Source organism: Lissotriton vulgaris, chromosome 11, assembly GCF_964263255.1.
Source record: "Lissotriton vulgaris chromosome 11, aLisVul1.2, whole genome shotgun sequence".
Taxonomy (NCBI): Eukaryota; Metazoa; Chordata; class Amphibia; order Caudata; family Salamandridae; genus Lissotriton; species Lissotriton vulgaris.
In genome coordinates, this window is record NC_141699.1 from 673,289,221 (window position 1) to 673,312,310 (window position 23,090).

The following is a 23,090-nucleotide window of genomic DNA, read 5'->3' on the forward strand; positions in this document are numbered from 1 at the left end:
TATAATTATCGCTAACCACGGCCTGTGATAATTGCCGTTGTTAAAATGCCCGCCCGTTAGTACCACTCTGCAAAGCTAACAATGAGTCCTTTTCAATAATAAATGTAATCTGAGCACATGATTCCCAGTCCCAGACTCGACCAGTAGTAATTTGTGTTTCAGATTTTAAGGGGCATATTATCAAGCCTGTGCGCTAAAATTATCGCCGATTTATCGGCCGAAAACGGCCGATAACGCGGCGATAATGGGCTTGATAATATGCTCTATGGAATTCCAATCGAAGCACATGTTAGATGTGAAGACATCTAACATGGGCTTCGATTGGAATTCCACAGAGCATATTATCAGGCCCATAATCGCCGCTTTATCGGCCGTTTTCGGCCGATAAAGCGGCGATAATTTTAGCGCACAGGCTTGATAATATGCCCCTAAGTCCTTTGCCACTCGTGAACCATCGAAAACAAATATACGCGCTATCCTATGAGAACATTGACATGTCTAATACTATTAGGCCTGGATGTACACTGTACTCTTTGTTTAAAGATGCTAGGACACAAAACACATTTTCAAAACTCCGGGGACAGAAACAGGCTACTAATGTGACAGAATGACTACAGGAATGTCTTAAAAGAAAGTAAGGCGAACACACCCTGGCCTGGGGAATAAATACTACAGGATAATCGTTTTTTGCAGTCCAGCGGTTCCATGTGTTAATTTCAGAATAAATATCCCGGTTAAATAATTACTCCGAGATCAATCATGAGGAATTCAGGTCGTAGTGATTCTAATGTTAGATTTTGTTTTAATTTTGCACAATAATGTTTCCCAGTGAATCAGACTGTGACAAAATATTCCTGTACGATGACGCTTGCATTTGACATTTCATATGACGTGCTTTTATAATCAAATACATCCAATACAAATGTGTTTTTCAAAAAGTCTGATTTTTTTTCAGGAATTCACAATGTAATTTAATATTAACATAGAGGACGTTCGTCTGTTCATTCCCTTAGCATAGTCCATTCCTTTTCCTTACCCTTTTCCCTTCCCTTTAATCACCAAAAATACTACGTGGTGGTGCCCCATTTGATTTATTTTATTCTATGCTGATTTCTTGCCCATATTTTCCCACCTGAGAATTTTATATCCCAAGATGTTTTTCCCCACAGAATTACAAGTTTGTACGAACATTCTGTTTCAACACAATATGTTCATGTGACCAGCAAAATAGACTTTACAAACAAAAGATAGCAGCACATGGTTATGGTGCTAGTATCACATGTTTTTAAACATTTTTAATTATAATAAAAGAAAAGTTACAAGTCCCTACTTTACTTTAAACAATCTTCTATGGGAAATGAGATCTTAATAGAGAGCTATTACGGTATTATAATCTTTTACAGAAAGAAACCTGTGCTCGAATATTAAACGCCAACCCCTGTGAGAGCTATCGGGGAATAACTACCTCAGTGAAAATTCTTGCAAGGGCAGACCAGAATTCGAGCACACTTAAGAAACGAGATCATCCAATACAACAGGCGCACATGTAACGATGCTGAGAAAGACAAATACCGGAACACAGGTGTGAACAGATGGAGCGGTGCTGTTAATTACTGTCACTTAGCTGCATCCGACCCCATGGGTCCATGTGTTATTACCAGCATTCCCCACCAGGGACGAGCAGCTCCACTTTTGTTGGAGGAAACTTCTTTACTGACGAGCACTGTTAACAGCCATGGTGTGCCACAGCGAGGAGAGAGTAAATAAGGCTCGGGGAAGCGTGAGAGCTCAGCCTAGAGCTAGCCAAAGCAGGAAGTGGTTAACTACTTTCAAAAACACAGGACCTTTCAGTGTGCGCGCGTGTGGTGCACGCACACTGAAAGGAATGTTAAGTATGCAGCTGGCACTCGGCTGTGCTGCTGCTCGCTCCCGAGAACCCTAGGTCATGGGAGTCAAAATTTAGAGAGAAGGCAGGACATGATCCCGCCTTTGGCCAATTGCGGGCTTTCAATTTTTGAAAGCCACACGCAAAGGCCAAATGAAATGTGTGGGAGGAGGCTGACCCACATGGAGAAGTCTCTTGGAAGCTGGAGTAATTCCAAGAAGCCCTCTGCTTAGAGCAGCGCATGCACACTGCGCTGAGCAAGACCTAATAAAGAAGAGAATCTGAGTGCTTCCCCGGAGTGCAAAAGGGCCGCTGACAAGATGGGGGGGACCTGGCCAGATGTAGATAGCAGCGCATGCTGAGACTTGCCCAAAACTGACCTGTGCCGTCTGCTGTGTACCTGTGTCACCTAGTGGCACCCTTGAAGAGACTGTGAGCCTGGCCACCTGTTATGGAGTCCCGTGATGCTGATGCTGATTATAGAGGGAGGAGGGCTGACTGCTCCCTATTGGAGAATGTAAAAATCTAAGGTGAATAAAGGGTCTCAGGGAAAGAAAATGTAAGACCTGCGCGGACAGAATCCCTAATCAGTTATATATCAAACACCACAGTCTGCGGGTCTATCAAGTTCTCCGTAAGGAGAACTAGAGCATAACCAGTACGAGTAAGGCACTCCTACTAAGACATGGAAGGAGTCCTATTTAAGAGTACGGAATACCATCACCCACCGAGGTGGTATGCTTCATCACCTGCAATCTCCTCTTGGTTGCAAATCCTAGTGCAACTAAGGGCTACAACCCCCTCACTGTGAGGGAGGAGCTCTGGGATATTTTAGTAGATCAGATTATTGGATCTCCTAAAATCTGTTCAGATGTGGAGCAACTGCAGTGCAAAAAGTAATGTGAAGAGCTAAGTTAAAATTGGGTACCAAGAGAAAAAATAGTGGGGGTTGTAGCCCTTGGTTGCACTAGGATTTGCAACCAAGAGGAGATCCCAGATGATGAAGCATGCCACTTCGATGGGTGATGGGATTCTGTCCTCTTAAATAGGACTCCTTCCATGTCTTATGGGAATGACTTACTTGTACTGGCTATGCTCTAGTTCTCCTTGCGGAGAGCTTGATAGACCTGCGGACTGTGTTGTCTGAATGTAAAAATCTGCCTGCGATGGCAGGTAGCCTGAAAAAAAATAGAAATCCCTCAAAGAGAGAGGGGAGAGGTGACTGAACAAAAGGTCTGAGGACAAGCACCCCGCCGTGGAGACAAGGGACAATGAATAGATGCTCAAAAGAATCTGTGCCAGCAGGCCACCCCAGCAGTGAACGGCCACCATTGGTCCGTCATTAATAATGTCACACAGAGTGATCAACGCTGCCAAGCATGCACAAACCAAGGCAGGACCGAGAACTGCAACTGTACAACCTCGAGGCACAAGCATTGCGCCCTCGAAAGAAGATGGACGGTAGATGACCCCCACATCGCAATGAGAAGGGGAAAAACAAAGGAGAGTGTGGCATGACGCCACATTGTAAAATAGAAGTGAAAAGGAGAAGAGAGAACGGTGTGTGACAGACCTAACACACTGAAGAACATGATGATCACAGGTGCCCAGGACAAATGAGCTCAGGTGACAAGACCAAGGTCTCGTGCCACTACCGGAGAGTGCACCTACACACACGGGCCAGTGCCACCGAGGTGCCAGCAACCACACATGCCAAAAGAGAATAACTGCACCAAAAGTGAAGCAAATTATGTGGCTATGAAGTCCCCACAGTCACCCTCACTCCAAGCAATTCATTGCCACCTGCCGTACAGGTTGTGGAGTGCACCACCACGGCATCTCAGCGGGCGGCAGCTGGCTTATTGGGGCAGCATTTTGTGGATTGAAGGACTGAGTGAAGGAGCACCCTTTTGGATGGGATATATATATACACACATACATATATATATATGTCTCCTTAGCCGTTCTCCTCATGAGCACCAAGCCAGCAGCACACGGTCGAAAGATTGCAACACTTCTCTGGGTAAGATTTTACATTGTTTAGTATTTCATTGCCTTTATTCTTATTCTTATTTTTCCATGTTCAAGGCATTACACAATCCTTATTCCATCGAAAATATATAGATCCATAATATATATATATATATTATTATTTTTTCACTGAAAAACCAAAGGTTATAGGGACATTATAGTTAGGCCCAGGTATTACAAAATTTGTGAAATTCAGCAGTTATAGTTAGTCGTGCTAACTATAACTCATGCCCCCACAGTGCACTGCTTATGACCTCATATATGACATCACTCATGACATGGTCAGTGACATCCCTGATGTCATCATTGATGGTTTATCCAGTCATTTGGGTAGCCTAATTCGTAAGGTATACGTACAGAGACAGATTGCACAAATGAACCAGTCCTGTTATGTGAGACCATTAAAATGGTAATGTATTCATGCTAAAAGTATGGTTCAAAAGATTGAACACCTCGTAATATGTCGGTAGAAACTGATTAGAGTACATATGCAAGCTTGCTGGAAGGATAACAAAAGCTTAGTTATATGAGTCCATTGGGAGGGAAACATTAGCTGTATGTACAAATAAGGAATAGAATTCTCAAAATAATCTATGCTGCACGCATACAATTATGAACACATAGATCAACTGCAGCATATATTAATAGGACACTGAAACATCTTACAGAAAATTGACTACAATCATTTTTGTATGGTGTGGTGGTAAGAAATGCCCTATAATTCAACTGACCCTCGCCACAATTCTGAGCGGGCCTGTTATTGAGTCCATTGTCCGTAGTGAGTAGTAAGGGCATCCATATACCCTCCTGGTTAGACAGTTTGCCTTCCAGGTTTGGCAATCCTCTAGGTTTCCACCCCTGGTGCTCTGTCTAGCCACTTTAATGATTTACCATTCACTTTAATTTTACGAATTTTTGAGGCTTTGATAGCGATCTTCTAGAGGGTTTGTACTCACCTTACAGCGAATTTTGATTCTGTGTTGGCAGATTGGTTGCTTCACCGTTTTGATGGTTTGACCCAGATACAGTGAAGGGCAAGATAATTTTATCACAAACACGACATTACATGTGTTACAGTTTAAAAAAGATGACAGTACATGCTGGTGTGTCCCAAACTCAAAGCTCTTTGTGATGTTGAGCATGCAGGCTTGATGCTTTCCACAGGTGTAGTCTTCTGTATCTCACCCATGTAGTGAAAGAATTGTTTGCTGACTCTTCCTTATGGGGTCTGTGCCACAAAATGTTTGATATTTTTATTTTATCTGAACGAGGTTCTGTGCCAGTTTTGGCGTATTATTTTATGTGGTCTTTTGCTGACAGGGGAATATGCTGACACATATCATACAGCTAGTGGACCCCTGACTATATTTTGTGTGCAGCAATGACTCGAGTGCAGTACCAGGGGCCTAATTTATGAGACCTTGCGTCAGTTTTGCGCTTTCGATGCGTCACTTTTTGTGACGCTTTGGCGGCGTAAAACATGCCTCCTGTTGTGCACTATTTACAAAGTGACGCATCTAAGCAGATGCGTCACTTTGCAAACCCCTGTGCTACATTATACCTGCGTCAGGTATAATGTATGCAGGGGGGCGTTCCCCCGCAAAAAGCCTCGTAGAAGTGACGCAGAGGAATCTATGAGATTTCACTGCATCACTTCTAGGACGCCGTTGCGTCAAAATCTTGCGCCTGCCTCACAGCAGGCGTAAGTCTGACGCTGGCCCTTTCATTCGGGGCTTGTCCCATGTGAAAGGACGCATTGCTGGAGTTGCGCCACTTTTGTGGCACACTCCAGCAATGCGTCACTGTTTTGCGCTTACAGATACGTCAGAAATACTGACGTATCTGTAACTCCTTGCGACATGATGCGTCATACATTAAATATGACGCATCAGGAATGTCGCAAGGAGTGCGCACTGAGAAGTGACGCATCGCTGCTTTCACGCAGCGATGTGCCATTTCTCATAAATGAGGCCCCAGGCTCTTTTCCTCGCTTGCTTGGCCAACCATTTGGTTTATGCCCTGTCTACCTATTGTAAGTAAAACGCCAGATTTATTTCTTCAGTTCCTCCATACTCTAAAAAATTACCAGAAGCAAACTGTAACTCAGTGCTTGAGGGTGGTGACTGTTATACAGAAGGGGAAAATGCGTCTAGGTTTGCTGTGGGTGTAGGGAAGTGTATATCTCATTATTTGCATGATGTACAAATATCATGGTCACTCACTTTTATTTTACTGGCGAGGCAAGTGAAAGGGAGGTGAGTACTTTGGGCAGTAAGCCGCCTCACAAATTCATCAAATGCCCCTGGTCAAATTACAAAAATTTCATTAATGTATCTATGTCAAACACTTATGTTATAGCGATAAGGTGAGTGAGTATCTTACTAGATTCAAAATCAGCCACGATCACATTTGTTACGTCTAGAGTAAATCAAGCTTCTATAGCAACACTTTGGCATTGTGAAAAACATCAGTCACCCAGGATATATGGGGAGTTGGCAATAGTATAGAAGTCTGCTTCCACCTCTTACTGATGGGGGCTCAGTTTGGGGAACCTGAGGTGCTATGTTTTGATTGACAGGATTGCCATGACATGCGATAGCAATGCAGAAAATGCTCTTTGTGAAATCCTAGCTACCTCAGCACATGTGATATTGAAAGAACCTAATGCCACTTAGATGCAGTGTCAAAAGTATTTTCACATTAACTGGTATTGCATGTAACCCACTCTTGGGATGGAAAAGTCCTCCCCATGGTGTACCCCTGCCCTGAGTGCTGAACTGTATTGTTATGGTCCCTAATGAAGATTTTTTCTGTAATAGGTGAACACAGATCATGAGTGTGCACCATGGTAGGCCTGTCTCATGGATTGCAGTCTTGTTGGGCTGGGAGGGGCGCCCAAATCTCTACCCTGATAGTGATGGAAGGCTACTGCCTTCACCAGGAGTAAAACGGCACAAGCGCATTGGGGCAGCAAACCGTGTGATGATCAATACTAGTGACCAAGTCCTTATTACCCTGAGTCATTGGAGTGTGGCCATCACAAGCTCACTTAACTTTTTAAAGGTTCTGCTCCTGTGTGTTTCACTCACCCTTGGCTAAGATCGGGTTGATGTAGAAGTGCGTGTGTAGTGAAAATGTGTGGGATGCATGTGAGCGTGGAAGACACACTGCACAGTGGGCGCAGTGCGGAACAGTGTGCACATGGTAAATGTGGGTTTATTGGCAAAGGGTATTTAAAGTGGCAAACTTTGGTGCAGTTTAGAGAGACTGTAGTATTGAACAGTGTGCACAGACTTACCGTGTGTACTGCATGTAGAAATGCTAGTGGTAGCATGGTACGGGCCGAACAATAATAAACAGTGGAGTGTGCTATGAATGTTAGCTGAGTACAGAAATGCCTAATCTGGTACATTGCATGGAGGACATTGGGTTTCCATTTTGGGAAGCCCAGGCTTGCCTTTTAAAAACATTAGTAGTAGAGGAATAGCCTCCAGACAGAATTGTATATTGCTGCATTCCTGTGAGCTGAGTGGGACAAGCACGGAGTGAGGGGGAGCCAGGCTCTCCCTGTGCATGTCAAAGGGTTCTTTGATTCAGTAGCAGATAACAAGGAAAGGTCCTGGACACATCTCAGGAAGAGGAAGCTGAGACTGATAAGTCAATCATAAAGGGGAGGGCTGAGGACTAAGAATTAACCTTATCACTGTGGTTTACATTCAGGTGTGAACTCTGGACACTCTCATGAATCTTGTTGCAGGTTAATCAGTTTCAAGGTCCTGCCTTCTGTGACAGACATCTTTCAGAAGAAAGGATGAAGGGGAGAGTTGTCCATATCTAAGAAGCAGAACTCCAACATAAAACTTCAAAGGTCCAGACCCTAAATCCCATTTTGTGTCTTTAAAAGAACTATAAGTAGGGGAGTCTGAGACCCCATAGTGTGTCATCTGCTTAACAGCCAGTAGGGCTGCATGAGGAGAGGAAGCTCTCGAAGACCTCTGGCTGTGACCAGGACTAAGAGCCTAGCCTACTAGTCTCCCTGCTGTGTGGGTACATTACCTATGGAAACCAAGATCACCTGGCAAGTACCTACCTACTCACCAAGACCGGTGTGCTCATGAGGGAGAGGAGCATGTTGGAGTAAGTGGGATCTAAAGGGGAGCGCAGATGTGTGGAGCTCCTGTGCAAAGTGAGAGGAACTGTGCAGCACTGATAGGGCCGTTGCCCATGTGCTGTGTTGTGAAGTTTGACTACCCCGTATGCCAGGTGCGGCTGCCATGAAATGAGAACAGTACCACACGAATCGGCCCACTGCCCTTGTGCTGTGTTGTAAAGATTGATGACCTCATAAACCAGGAGGGGATGCAGTGCACCAAGGACATTGCCACAACGATTGGGCCAGTACCCATATCCAGTGTTGTGGAGGTAGGCGAATGCCAGGAGGGGTCCCCGGGTGCTAAGAAACTGTGTCCTATCGATTGGGCCATCGCCCATTTGCAGGAAGTTACTTTGACCATGCTTGCAAGGAGAGGTCACAGAAAAGACAACCTGAGGCCAGCATGACCAGACAGTGAGGTTCATTGGAGTGACCCCATATTCCATGAAGGGCCACTCGAAACAATGAGGCCAGAAGTCCGGGTCATTATCTGGAACTCAAATTGCTGCTACAACCAAGACGAGGTAGGCTTTGTATCTGAGGAGGGTGAGGGCAAAAGAGATGCTGTCAGAGACCCGCTGGAGAAAGGAGACTGCCCTCATCCCTGAGCAAGGAAGAATAAGACTTACAGAGTGTGGCTGGAACAACTCTGATCATCAGGACACTGGTAATCGTGGCTCAGGAGAGAGAGCCTGTGCCTGCCAGGAGCTGAATGGGTGAATGCATACAACTGACTTTGCTAATCCGGGCCAGGACCGCATTACACGGCTGCCAGGGTTCGTACCGCTGGCGCAGGTAAGCTGAGAACTGAACCTACCAACAGGCCCGGACTGGCCTTTAAGAGCACCGGGCAATTCCCCGGTGGGCCGCATGGTTGGGGGCCGGTTTTGGGCCCCTGGGGCCGTTTTTGTTACAGGGCCGTTATGCTGCAAAAACGGCCCTGTAACAAAAACGGCCGAAAACCGGCCCTGTCACAGAGCACGGTTGCACCTCTCCCCCCTTCCCTCTCCTCCCGGAGGGGGCGAGGGGGGCCGGCCGAACACTTTACCAGGGCCGGTTCTGGTTCCCAGTCCGGCCCTGCCTACCAAGACCCAGGGATATACCCCCTTTGGGTTTTTACAAGCCTATTTGAACCCTTAGGTTATTTAAAAGCTCCTAGCACTACCGGGGCGTCACTTTCTTTGACGCTCCCGTGGCACTGTGTGCTGGCCCTCTTTCACGCAGTACTCTGCATCAAGGGGCATGTAATGAGTGTTGCTTGAGTGTTCCCATGCAACCTCCATGACTTTTTGACACTGCCTCAGATTTACAACAATTTTAAAAATCTGAGGGTGCGCTAAAAGCGAACTTCTTTCCAAGGTAGGCATTAAAGTAGTGCAACGAGAAGAACATTTTTACTTTCTCCTCATTTCTTGCTCTTTCTATGTGTGCTGCATTCTGCAGTACACATAGAAGGAGCAACATCGCCATTGATGATTGCTTTAGTGCAGGAAAGTGTCCTTTCTTGCAGAAAAACAATCATCCATGCATTACTGGTACCCTTGCACCATGGTGAAAGGGTGTCTGCACTGGCGCTGAGAGCACAGGGGTGTATTCTTGTAAAATGACACCGCTCAATGCAGAACAATTGCTTGCTGTCCCACGCCATTTCATTATACATATGGCCCTTAGTGACTAAACCTTATTGAGTAAATCCAGGAGGGGAAAACACCATGAACAGGGTATAGTAGTTTGCATTCCCTGGATTTTGCCGCAGGTGAGTGGGAAACAACAACACTCCTGTTACATGGGAACTTAGTAGCCCTGGGGATGGCCTGAGAACTAACAGGGCACCTACCATAAATGGGACTGTGTTAATGCTTATCGAATTTTGTTCACCTTTGCATGTGTACAATTCCAATTAAAATACTTATTATATACAAAACAAGTATTTGACTAGACATTAATTATTGGTTGCGCTACCTGCACGTTGCGTTATGAGTCTTGTTCACTGATCTGTATCTACACTTCCATCCGAGGGGGCCCTTACTGCTCATGCTTAGTTACTAATTGAGAGTCAAGTATAGAAGGCGGTACTTGCCCCAATTGAGCAGGATGCAAAGTAGGGTGGACCTTGTGACATCCGGAGTAAACAGCCTCAACCTCTTCGGTTGGGCCCAGTAACCCCATGTGGCCCTCTGAACAGAGTTCTGACACCTACCTGTAGTTGGTTTGTAGGGGGGGGCTTAATTTGTTCAAAGAGTTCCAGTATGGGTTCACTGCTTAGAAAAAAACTTGGATTGCCTTCTCTGGTTTCAAAAACATTTTCACCCTCACTTTCAAGATATTTCACTGCAAAACCTTCTGGTCTTTCCTTGCCAATTTTATTCGTCACAGTCTCTTATTCCAACTGCCACTGTTTCAAGCGTCGCTTATGTGTTTGACAGCCTTGCACCTGCTTTCATTTTACAGAGTTATGTAAAGCAATAGCACTGGCACCCATTTGAGCTGCTTTGTGCCATGTGTTAGTATGTATAGATTCATGGCCGTGGGTGTCTGTGTTGTGGCTTCCGACTGCTGCCCACTCTGTAAGCGTGAATATATAGTATGGTCAGGGACTACCGACCATCCCCCTCCCCGTCTTGTGCACCCCCACAATTATATAGAAATTGGACATGAGAGGAGTTTCTTTGGAAGGCGGGGGGTCTCACGACCTCCCGGCCATATTTATTAAAACATGAAAAAAATTAAAAATTTGAAATAATCAATCTCTGCACAAGCATTTATGCAGAAAAATCTACTGACATTAGATTACAATCAATGTAGAAAGGTATCAAAGGGCTAACATTAACAAATGTCTAATACAGCGTGTTTCCTAACCGAATCTAACATGTCACACTTATGAATTTTTCTGCATATCCTATTTTTGGGCCTACGGCAAGGTCGCTAACCGGTGTCAAATCCTTATCAGCCAGCTACGCCCTCACGTATGAGTGCACATGCGCAGAGGGCACGTTTACCGAGAGGGTACTTCCTTCCCCTCCCGGTTACCCGCGTACGCTCCTTGAACTCCATTAACCGGGGGGGGCTCTAGCACTCTGCGCCGTTTAATGACATCATAGTGCACGTGCTGGGTGGCTAACCAGCCCAAAGAAAGCGTGACTTACCACTCCCCCGCACCCATCCAACCAAGTGGATGTACCGCCCCTGGAGTTCTAGGAGAGACCACTAGTCCCTCCCCCTGGGCGACCCCGTTCAAGAATGGCGCCGCCCCTTAAGGACCTTAAATTGACTGCTCACCGATCATTACCTTACTGCCTGACCAAGTACTATCAATAAATACGACAATTATGTTACCTGTAAACGGGAAAAAAGGCCTTAGAAAAAAATTCACACCAAAACATGTTACCGTGAAAAACAAGCATAAAATTGATACTAAAACCTGTGAACGGGAAAAAGGCCTAAGGAAAAAACTCACACTAAAACACAGTTATTGTGAAGAAACAAAACGAGCCTAAAATTGATTCAACAGTCTAACATACAAGCACAAGCATCTGCTTCAGGGGCTGGTGGGTGGGGAAAATTACTGTGCGCCTCGCGCTGAGGCAGGGGGCATAGCCTGGGCAGCGCGGGAACAAGAGGGTGCCTACCGTGCTCCCCCAGCCTTTTAACACCTCTGGGGCAGACCAGTTGCAACTGGTCCGCCACCCTTGGCTCCCCCTCATTGACCCGGAAGCAATTAGATTGCCTCCGGGCCAACGAGGGAGTCTGCACTAATCAGTGGTGGGGCGCGCCCGCCGCGTCATCAAGACGTGGCGAGGGCACGCCCCACCACCGATAGAGGTAGGGGAAGAAGGGGGCCGGCGTCCCGCCATACATGCGGGGGGCTGAGCGGCCCCCCTTTCTTTATGGTCAGGGACTACCGACCTTCCCCCTCCCCATCTTGTGCACCCCCACAATTATATAGAAATTGGACATAAGAGGAGTTTATTAAAACATGATAATAAATAAAAAATGTGAAATAGACAATCTTTACACGAGCATTTATGCAGAAAAATCTACTGACATTAGATTACAATCAATGTAGACAGGTATCAACGAGCTAACCATAACAAATATCTAATACAGCGTGTTTCCTAACCAAATCTAACATGTCACACTTATGAGTTTTTCTGCATATCCTATTTTTGGGAGTACCCCCTGCAGGCGTAACAGGGAAAGTCTCTGTGCCTAAAGCTTAAAGATTCAAGAGTTGCTAGTGCCCAGCCCATATGTGGGGCAAAGCATGTCCTTTATAAAGACCCCTCACTCACCAACCTAGTTGGTGACATGCTTCATCATCGGGGTCCCACCCCGTAGACCGAGTGCCAACGGGGTGTGCTTCGACACCTGATTACAGTGGAGCGGGTAATGGTTTCTTTTATATGTGCAGTGAAGAACAGTGGTAAGTGATTTAAAAAGGGGCCAGTACTACTCACTCCAAGACTTTATTCTTGAGTGACTGGACACCTTATAAAAGAAGTGTGACACCTATGCCTAATTAGGTAGGCTTCGGTGTTCAAGACGTATCGTGTATTAAAATAGCGACGTGTGCTGTGTGAATTAAAAGGTCGGTCTACATGTTTCATCCATCAAACAATTGTAGGTATTCGTCAGAACCAGTGACAGACCAGGGTGGTCCGCACACGCTAAGGTGCGCCCTGCCCTTGGTCAGTGAAAGTTGTAAACACAAAAAGTGTGTTTCTTATGCAAAATTTCTCTATCCCGGTCTGGAAGAAAAACTTGAATTGCGGAGAGACAGCGCTTCACAGGCGTCCGGTTTCCAAGGGCGATGCTTACATCACTTAAGGCTTCTGCTCCTCAGACGGTAAACCTACTTGGTTACTACAACGGTACGCCCATGGGAATCCTTGGGATAGAGAAATTTTGCATAAGAAACACACTTTTTGACATTATTCGTCATGTGCGAAAATCTGTGCAGTGCAGATTTAATCACGGGCATCGTTCCCCCTGTGCAAACTCACAATGCTATCTTTAGTTCCCCAATTAGAAAACCTTTCTCTACTCCCTCAGCAAAGTTAAGGTGATCTGATCACCTGCCTGGAATAACTTTTCGCCATTTCTAGTGTGGGAAAGGGTTGGATTTGTGAATGGCCACAAATCTACAAGGCTAACCACACCTGTGTCCCTGCCTTTTAGTAGAGTGTTATTGCTGTGGCTTTCTCCACACATATGGTAGGGACGTCTGCAGTAGTATAACGCTTTACTCATACAAGGAATCCCTTTATGAATTATTTGCAGGAAAAAATGATGGTAATTTCCTCAGTTGCATAGGTCTCTGGCAAAAATATGTTAGTGACGTGGGCGCCTGGACTAAACCTCGGTATAAGTTAGCAAGTACGTCACTTTGGCAATTGATAATAATTTCCAACCTAGCTGAAGCTAACCTAGAATGTTCCTTGGATGCTGTGTTTACTTTTGTAGATTTATAAATGCATCACTACTTTTTGGCAAGTCCACATGTCTGACAGCAGAACAGATCACACTTCCTAAATATTTTTCCTCTGTCCATTCTCTAACTGCCCCTTTCCAACTTAAACACTCTTTGTTTTGTTATATTATTGCAATTTGTATGAACAACGTTGCCCAAGAATTATGCCTCTGGGCTTTTTGAAAAAAGAATGGGTCCGCATTCGGGGTAGGTGGGGATTCTACAAAGATTAAGATGACTTGAAAAAGGCATGTTTAAAGTTTCTTTTTAAAGAGACAGAGTAGGAGTTTCTTTAATGTTCAGTGAAGCAGCATTCCAGCTTTAACTGAATGATAGGAAAAGGCATGCCCCCCAGAACGACTGTAAAGTATGTGGGCAATGACCAGAAGATTGAGAGAAGAGGATCATGAAGTCATGAAGGTTGGTGGTGCATGCATTTGTCACAGAGGTAGGAGGGGTGACAGCGTGAGTGAGAAGCTGGGGTCCAGGCGATGCACCCGGTGAGGAGAGGGGGAAGAGGCAACAAGTGTGGGGGACTGGCATGCTACATTTTGAGGCCTGGACACTCGCTGACAGAGAACCCTGGGGCTGGCCAGACTATCGGTAAGACACCCATTGAGATGCTGCAGCAAACATCGGCACCTGGGGCATAGGGGACAACAGGACCGGGGCTCCCCAGCGTTACCTGAACGAGTAAGAAAGCCCCCACGAGGCCTGCCTGACTTCAAAATGTCGGTCTCTGGGACAAATACAGGCATCAATACCTCCGCGAATGCCAGAGACGGCGTGCGAGGTAAATAAAGTGCAGGAGGGAAGGAGCAATAACAAGACTGGTGCCCAGAAGGGACAATAAGGGCAGATCAATCTTCTCCCAAGGGGTGAACTGACAAAAGCTACATATAAATGAACTGTCCTCCTTTAGACTCTTGGGTAATTGAAATCAATACTTTCCATGAGCCTTTGTTATGAAACCGCTTGACCCCAAAATGGCGCCTGCAGAAGATCGTCGCCAGGGGACAAAAACAATCACCCTAAGGGAGGCCCCTGACCGAGGAGACCTAGCTTTTTGGCCAATGCCCGGTAGAGCTACTTGATAGCTAAAGAGGAGATTGGCTGTGGACTACACCTTCGGCCGTCACCTACCCAGACGGACTTTGGGCGGGCTTACTTCGTCTCTCCATAGTATTCTCCTTACTACCCCTTTACTCCACCCACTTTATGCTTTACAATTCATTTATCCCTCCTCCTTGCTCTTTAATTGTTTTCCAGTTGAGACCTAGCTGTTTGGCTGATGCCCAGTGGAGCTACCTGATAGCTATAAAGGAGATGGGCTGTGGACTTCCCCCTCTGCTGTCACCTACCCAGCCGGACTTTGGGCAGACTCTCCTTCGTCTCTCCATCCTATCTCCCTCCTACCCCTTTACCCCACCCCCTTACCCATCTAAGCTCCATTTATTTTGTCTTCTACGCTCTTGAAATATTTTTCTTGTAACTGATGTATTTTTGTAATTTTGTGGAACCTTATGTGAAGTGTTCTGATACCTCTGTGTCTAGCCAGCACTACATAAAACTCAAATAAATACAATTTTGTGAAGGGCTTTGTAGTCTATACACAACAATTTAAGGATATAGGCCTTAGAAATAGGCAAAACACAGATATCCTCGAGGAGAGAAGAGATCAAGGAAGGCATTAGAAGACATAGAAAAGAATGGTCTGTTTAATTTTGAGCAGTTTAAGCTTGTGGATGAGGTGCTAGTGCGACCCACATATAAGGAATTACAGTTGTCATGTTGGGTCATGACCAAGGCATAGGCCACCATCATTTGGCTATGAAGTAGAAGAAAGGCAAAGATCTTTTTCAGCATTTTAATGAGAGAAAAGCAATGAGCTGCAAGCTGACAAATTTGAGGAGCAAAAGAGAGCTTCTGGGCAAAATAAAATTCAAGGTGTCTGGCAATAGGAACCATGAATGGAGGAATGCCCAATTCAGACAGCCACAAAGCAGGGGACCAGGGAGAAGGTTAGTTGCCAAATAGGATGATCTCAGTTTTCTTACTATTCAGTTTGCAGCAGTGATATCTAGTTTGCAAAATAAGTCATGCATAATCTGAAAGCTACTAGTGTAGAGGAGGGGGTGGCTGAAATGTTCACAATAATGTGTGTCGTCAGCATATGAGATGATATTGAATCCAAAAGAACTTAGTTGTGAAGTAAACATTGACAGAGAAAGGCTCAGTGAAGAAACCTGAGGTTCTCCACAGATAATAGGTGTAGAACCAGACTGGAAAGGGTAGAGAGAGAGTCACTTACTGTGATCTGACACTAAGAAAGGAGGTCAACCGGGCAAGGTTTTTATGCTCGTGAAGTCTAGTAATAGGAATCAAGTGGGAGACCATATCAATGGAAGCTGATAGATCCAAGACAGCAACAGCTGCACAATAGCTTTGATCCAGAGTTTGTTTGAGATCTTCATTTGAATGCTAGTACAGCAGATTTTGTGTTGTGGCCTGGACAGAAGCCAGATTGATACAGGTCAAGGTATTTTTGCTTGAGGTAAACGGAAGTTTATTGACAAATTTCTTCAGGCTTTTTGAGGGAAAAGGGAGTAAAGAAGATAGAGTTGTAATTAGGGCTCCCCGTTTTATGGTATTTATTTTTGGAACATTTCCGACTGTACTTTGTGTTTTGTGAAAAAAATAAAGCTGAAACTGGTATATTTCCACATTTATTTAACCAATAAATATGCAGTCATGCTTGAATGCCTGCCAGGTTTCAATGATATGAACACCCGCAGAAGATAAATCAATGCACTTGCATGAAAATATGCACATTTCCGTATCAGCCATGTGCATATCCACTACTGTTTAAGCATCTTTATTAAAAGTATTTTCTTTTTTAACCCCCTTACCTATCAGGCGACACAGTTATTGACCTGGCAGTCAAGGCAAAGAGTATTTAGAATCACTCACAAAAGCACCCAATTTTCGTTTTTATCCACATTTAACCTTTTCCAGGGGCCATCCGACGTCATGGTGGGCATGTGCGGAGGATGGCTGGGGGCTGTCCGATTTGCGCACGCGTCATATTCGGCCACACCCCACCAGAATGTCCGCCGCGGCGAAGCGGTTAAAAATAAATTCTAACAAGAAAAGAAATGGTTTTCTGCCTGTATTTATCTGTAAAAATGAGTACAAAAGGAAAACAGTGGGGCATATTACCAAGCAATAGCGATAATTATCGCTATTGCTTGGTTAGAGACAAAAATTTACCGCTGAGCTGCGGCGATTTTTCTCGCAGATAAACCTTGGTATTACCAAGGTTTATCGCAAATGCGATAAAAAACGGCCGCAATGCATGAATATCGCTGAAAAGTCCGCGATATTCATGCATTACCGAGCTAATGCTCTTAGCCATGTTATCCACCTCCCATTGGATCACATGGCTAAGACCTGCTCAGGGCAGGTGTTAGCTTAGCGCGAATATCTCCAAAAGCTGGTATTAGGAGATAGCGATGTTAGTGACTGTTTCCAGTTGCTAACATCTTGGCACGCCCACTTTGCATGTCATTAGTGATAAATATCACTGACATGCAAAATGGGGCCCAAGATGGTCGCTATCTCCTACTAGCTGTCGCTAACTGGTGTAGCGACAGCTTTAACCGCATGCGCGCTAGCGGAATTCCGCTAGCGCGCTGGGTTTTTCAAAATCGCACTTTGCGTGACGAGCTGGGCTCGTCATCAGTGTGCGAGCGGGCTACACCATGACGAGCCCAGCTCGTCATGAGTGTCGAAGGGGTTAAAGCCAAAAAAGCGGAGATAAACCCCCTTGATAATATGCCCCCGGGAGACTTAGTTGTAATATTGAAGATAACATGGATTGGTAGGTGGCTTTTTAAGCAGGGGAAAGACAGTCATCTGATTCCAAAAAAAGAGGTACTAAGGCAGTATCTGGGTTTGTTTACAAATTTTAACCCGGACCGCGCCAATAATGTTTGGAGTGAGACTGATGATACGAGGAGAACATAGATTTGAAGGAGAGGCAGACTTGATGGAGGAAAGAAGAGCAGAGTACAAGTTAGTGTCAATAGGGGGAACTCTGATAGTGAGGCAGCCTGAAGAAAGAGTGTTTGACTATGGAGGAAGGCCAGTGGTTTGGCAGATATATTTTCCTGAGTTGATGCCATCTAGTCAAAGAAGGAAGAGAGATTGTGTCAAAGTTTGTGAGATGTTGTGATAGCCTTGCTAAGTGCTGTGGGCTGAAGAAAAACTATGCAGAAGAGTCCACTGGATGAATTGGAGGATACAACGATTTTAGAGGAATAATAAAGCTTGCTCGCTGTGCAAATAGCTTTGTGATAATGTTTGAGAACAGTATTGTGAGTGGTTTTTCCTTCAGTATAATGACATTTTCACCAGATAATCCCTAACTCTTTGCAATTACGTTAAGTGTTGCACAAATCCTCAGAATACCGGGCAGCCAGATTGCTCCAGTGAAAGCAAATGAGTTGATGACGTGCATTCATATCCAAGGCAACCAAAAGCCAAGCATTGTAAGTGTGGGATAGAGCAATGGGAGCATCAGATTACAAGGAGCACTGCTTTGAAGAGCAATGACCCTGGACCATGAGGATAGAAGGTCGAATTAGTTTACGTGAAGCCGTGAGACGTTCAAATATACTTTGCATCATGAAGAGTTTGTATGCTGATTGAATCGGACGACTCATTGTCTAATTTAATGGTGCAATTTAATGGTTCATAAAGAAACCTCACCGTGGTAGGCACACTTGTCTTTTGGATCTTTCTAAGACTAACAGGATGGGGCTTATGAGCACATCAATTCCAAACAGATGAAAAGCCGTCTGGCCTTCACTGTGATATCAAGTTAAATACCTCACAAGAATAATTTTGATTCCAACTTTCCTGATGAAGACAAGCCTTAAGGTTTTAATTGGCCTTTCGCTATCTTGGATCGAAACCTCGACACCTTCACTCTTATAGCCTGGACGGACTTAGCGATCCACAGAGGGAGGGACAGTATGGGTTTGAACACTGTATCTGCACATTATGGATGGAAATGATTTAACCAAAAGGGAAAGGGTGTCAGGCAGGTCAAGACGTTACATGTTTGTGGTTTAAATTTGTTGGAATTATATTGTATTCTTTTCTGATTGCCTTTCGCTTAAGCACGAGCACTTTTTTCTAGCACTTGCATTGCACACTATGTAGAGACCGTTATACTATAATAATGTATATATAGGTATTTAATGTCAATACAATTCTGAATTACATTCTCGTGAATGTTTGCGTTTTTGTGTGGTAAATGTGGTATACACTTCCTTTTACTTAATAATGTTACATTCCTCTATCCCTTGGATTGGGGTCGTTTGAGTACTAGTTTAGAGACAGGATAGGCTAATTGAATTGCTAGTCTATAGAACATCTGTTAGGACCACTCCTTTCTGTGTTATATTATTTTTCGGGCAGTGCAAAAAGAAGGGCACTGCCCAGTTATCAGACGATGGCACAGGAAAGGGCATTTGAGAACTAAAGTGAGGGGAATTGGAAAAGACTAAATCCAGACTGTGGCTTGCTAGTGGGTGAGAGATGAAAACATCTGATTGAGATTGAGCATGGTGAGAGCTGTGGTAAATGAGGAATCAGCCATATCATGAAAGTTGTTTTATATGTAGCGAAGACCTTCACAGCGAGAGGACAGAGCACATTCGATTTGGATGCATTATCTCATGCCTTTAGGGTCGCCATCTTTGCTTAAAACAAAATCCAAATTTTAACTAAATCCCTAATTCCCCTTTGAACACCAAAGGCCCCATTAGTATGGCGGACGGACTTTGTCCACACGCCAAACCCTCGCGAACCAGGACCACCCGCTGAGGGTGCGCACTCCCGATTAGCATGCTCCCGCCACACTGGCGGGGGCATAGGGCATCTCCAACATTCCCGAGGGCGGTGCAGAGAGCATCGCCCGCAGCAATGCCACAGAGGCAGGTTGTGCGTTTCAATGCGCAACGTGACAGGCACCGCGCATTGCCTGCCACATTGTTCATTGAAAGGGTACCCCCCATCTGCACCCCCTACCCACCCGGAGTCCCTGGGGGCCCGCAACGGGTCCCCCAAGCAGACTCCGCATGCCTTTCCGTGGCGGCAATGCGGCCACGGAAAGGAATGTTCACAGCCACATTCTAATATGGCTGGCGGTGTCTTTCAGACACCGCCACCATATTGAACCCTTTTCCGCCCGGTCGACTTGTCGACTGGGCGGAAAAGCTGCAGACGGTATTTCCATCCGCTGCTGACCCCCCCAGCAGGATGCAAGGATGGCAGACGGATTGCCCCTCCGGGCCGGCGGTGACTACCGCTGGCCCGGCGGGGGCGATCCGCCCGCCATCCTAATGGGGCCCCAAGTTTCTTTTGTTTACTAAGGTCGATGCTTGCAAGCACACTTTCATTTACGCTTTTTACATATTATCTGGTACTGCAGTCCGATAGTTTAATAGCAGTATTAATGTTCTAATACTAATAAGATAGAGGAATGGATACCTCCACATATTCCAATCGGCTATGTGCCTCTTATTAAATGCAGGGTTGTATTTACCTATAAGAAGCAACATATATGTGTCAGTCCTTCGAATGCTAACTCAGTTTTCATTATTCAGTGGAAGATAACATTAGTAATATTAGGTTGGGTAGTAAATAAAAAGTCTGATGTGCCAGCAGTAATTTAGTTTATATTGCCTTATATATCAATGGTACTTATTAGTATAATAATTCATAAAATCTGTATGCAAATCATACATTACATTAGATATAATATATGTAGAATAGGCGTGTAATCTTTCTAAGCCAATGTATAACATATTTTGCAACAAGCAACTGTTTCTGTCTCCTCGTGTTCTTTTAGCATCATTACTCAAATTTCATTGAAAACGTTTATATTTTTTAGAGAGATTGCTAAATTTGGGGGCATATTTAACAAACGTTCACGCAGCACTGTGCAGTAAGTCACCTGCACTGCGTGAAAGAGGCATTGCAGAAATGTGCCATATCTATCAAGATGTGGTACATTCCTGTTTGCTGCCTGCAGTGGCGCACAATTAGTAGCCTAGCGTCAGCACAGGCACCCTTCTGTCATGATTCAAGGATGCCTGCACTGTAAGCAGGATTGTTTTTCTGCACAAAGGCAGACATTTTCTCCACTTACGTCTCACCTGTGGAGGCGTGGCATTTTGACGCATTGCCAGGTCTACTAGAAATGTTAAATCTGGAAATGTGCAGAAGTCCATGGGTAGAGGCTTTGGAACACCCACACCTACCCATGGAATGCCTCCTTGGGGCAGAGTTGCAATTTGCAGAGCGTTACTCTAGATTTATCAACCAACGCAGGGCCATGCAAGCTGGTCTTGCATGACTTGATAAATCTTCCTTAGTAGTTGCATTGCCCTTGCGACCTTTGGCGTGGTGCTAAGATGGCACAATTGCAGGATAAATATGCCCTATGGGGCATGGCTGACGCAGCCAAGATGGTGGGCATGCCTCAATGATGCTCCCGCAACCCCCTCTGCATTCCCGGTAAACCTGGCACCCTGGGTGCCCCCTTCATGTCCCTGATGCCCCACTGCCCCCTTTTACTGGGGGCAGCTGTCCCGTGACATCCCACTGCTTGTCGATACACCGATAGAGTGCTGCTGATTAGGGCCCTGCTGCACGCCTGATTCAAATATGGCCCTAGGGAGTCCACCCCAAAGCTGAGCTCACGTCTGTCTGCCTGAGTGTGCCCAGGCTGGAGATTACCACTCGCTGGAGTGCAGTGGGCTCCCCTCTGGAGAGCTGCAGACATGAACCTGCCCGTGAGCCCCCTGCCCTAAATAACAGGGGGTGAGGGGCAGTAGGTGAGGGGAAGTGGCAATAGTACAGGGAAAGGTCACCCCAGCGTGGGCCTGAGCGGCATATATGAGACACATTTTCAGGCTCCTGAACTCCCCTTGTTGCCTGACCTCACCACTTCCAGTGCCTATCTGGAGTTGCGCTTCAAGGTGCCTTGGGAGGTGGACCAGCAGCTTGACGCTGAGATGCTGCTTTTCGAGCTCCTGTGAGTGCATCCAACATCTCACCTCACCCTCTGGACTTCCTTCCTCTGCTCTCTAGCCTCCCTAGGCATTGCTGATTTCATGCCCCTGAGGCTGAACTGTTGCTGGGTGGCCCAAATTTCTGGGGGAAAAGAGTGTTGCCTTCCTCCTTCACCCCTCATTTGTAGCCTGCACAGCTCTCAGCTCTGACAAGGCCCCAACTCATCTTGTTTATTTAAATGCCCCCTAAGCGGTGTTAGTGGAGGTTGCGACTGGGCCCCCATCCCACCTGGCTGGACTGCAACCCAAGCCTTGGCCTTTCCTGAAGTGTCTCTCAATTTCTTTCCTCCCCCCTTGGTTGGCCCTGAGACTAGTAGAGGTAACCATCAACCACCATAAGACCTCGGATTCCCCATTTGGAGCTTGACAAAGCGCACATCCCAGACTCTTGCCCTTCTGCCCATATACTTGCACATTGTCCATTATCCACACTGGCTGTAGCGGCACAAACATAGCAACAAGAAGTCTCTCGGGAGTGATCCATGTTTGGACTCATTGTTGTGGCTGTCTGTGGTACCTTTCCTCCGCTGCTTGTGCTGCCCGGTGCGCTGACGATGGTGGAGACTGAAACCCCTATCACTGTGACCCACACGCCGTGGGAGAACTCCCCCTTCACCTGGAGGGACTCACTCCATTGAGGCAACAGAAGGCTGCAAAATACTCCACCAATGACTTTCCTTCTAGCATGCCACAATGGAGAAGGACAGGCTCCAAGTACTGCGCTCCCAATTCAAAATGGAGGAATACACAAAATCCACCTCTGACCCAGACAGGCGACTCACCGGTGATAAACTCTCTCCTCCTGGGCCCTTTGTGCACCTGAATGCGTACTGGATCCTGCAGACCACTGAGGCTTTGCTTGAGGCACTAGAGTCCAAAATTGAGGAGGTTGGTGTTGACATTGCCTTAGTATGACAGGACCTCTGTGGCGTGGCGAGTGGCAGAAGAGGAGGGTCATGTCTAGACTCTTGAAGATGATTCATCTGACATAAAAACCAAGGTGGCAGCACTGATATCGATTATTCAAAACCTTGAGGCCAGGGCCGAAGATGCTGAGAACCACTTTTGCCAGAGCAACTGTCACCTTGTGCGTATCCCTGATGTGCCGAAGTCCATCTCCATGTGATCTCCGTAGAGTACTGGCTCCATTTCTGAATGTTATCCTTTGGGAGGTCCAAACCTGTAGTAGGCTCCATTTAATTCCTCTCACATTATAATTTTCCTGGACTATACAAAAGCTTTTCAACTGCAACATAAATCATTTGATGCTGTGAAACAGAAATCAAGGATATATATGATACTTTTTCCAGCACCTCTATGGCGCATTCAAGACTCCATCCCCCATTTGTTGACACTCCACAAGCAGGTAGGGAGTGGGCCACTGAACACAGAGCCCTGCTAAGAGAT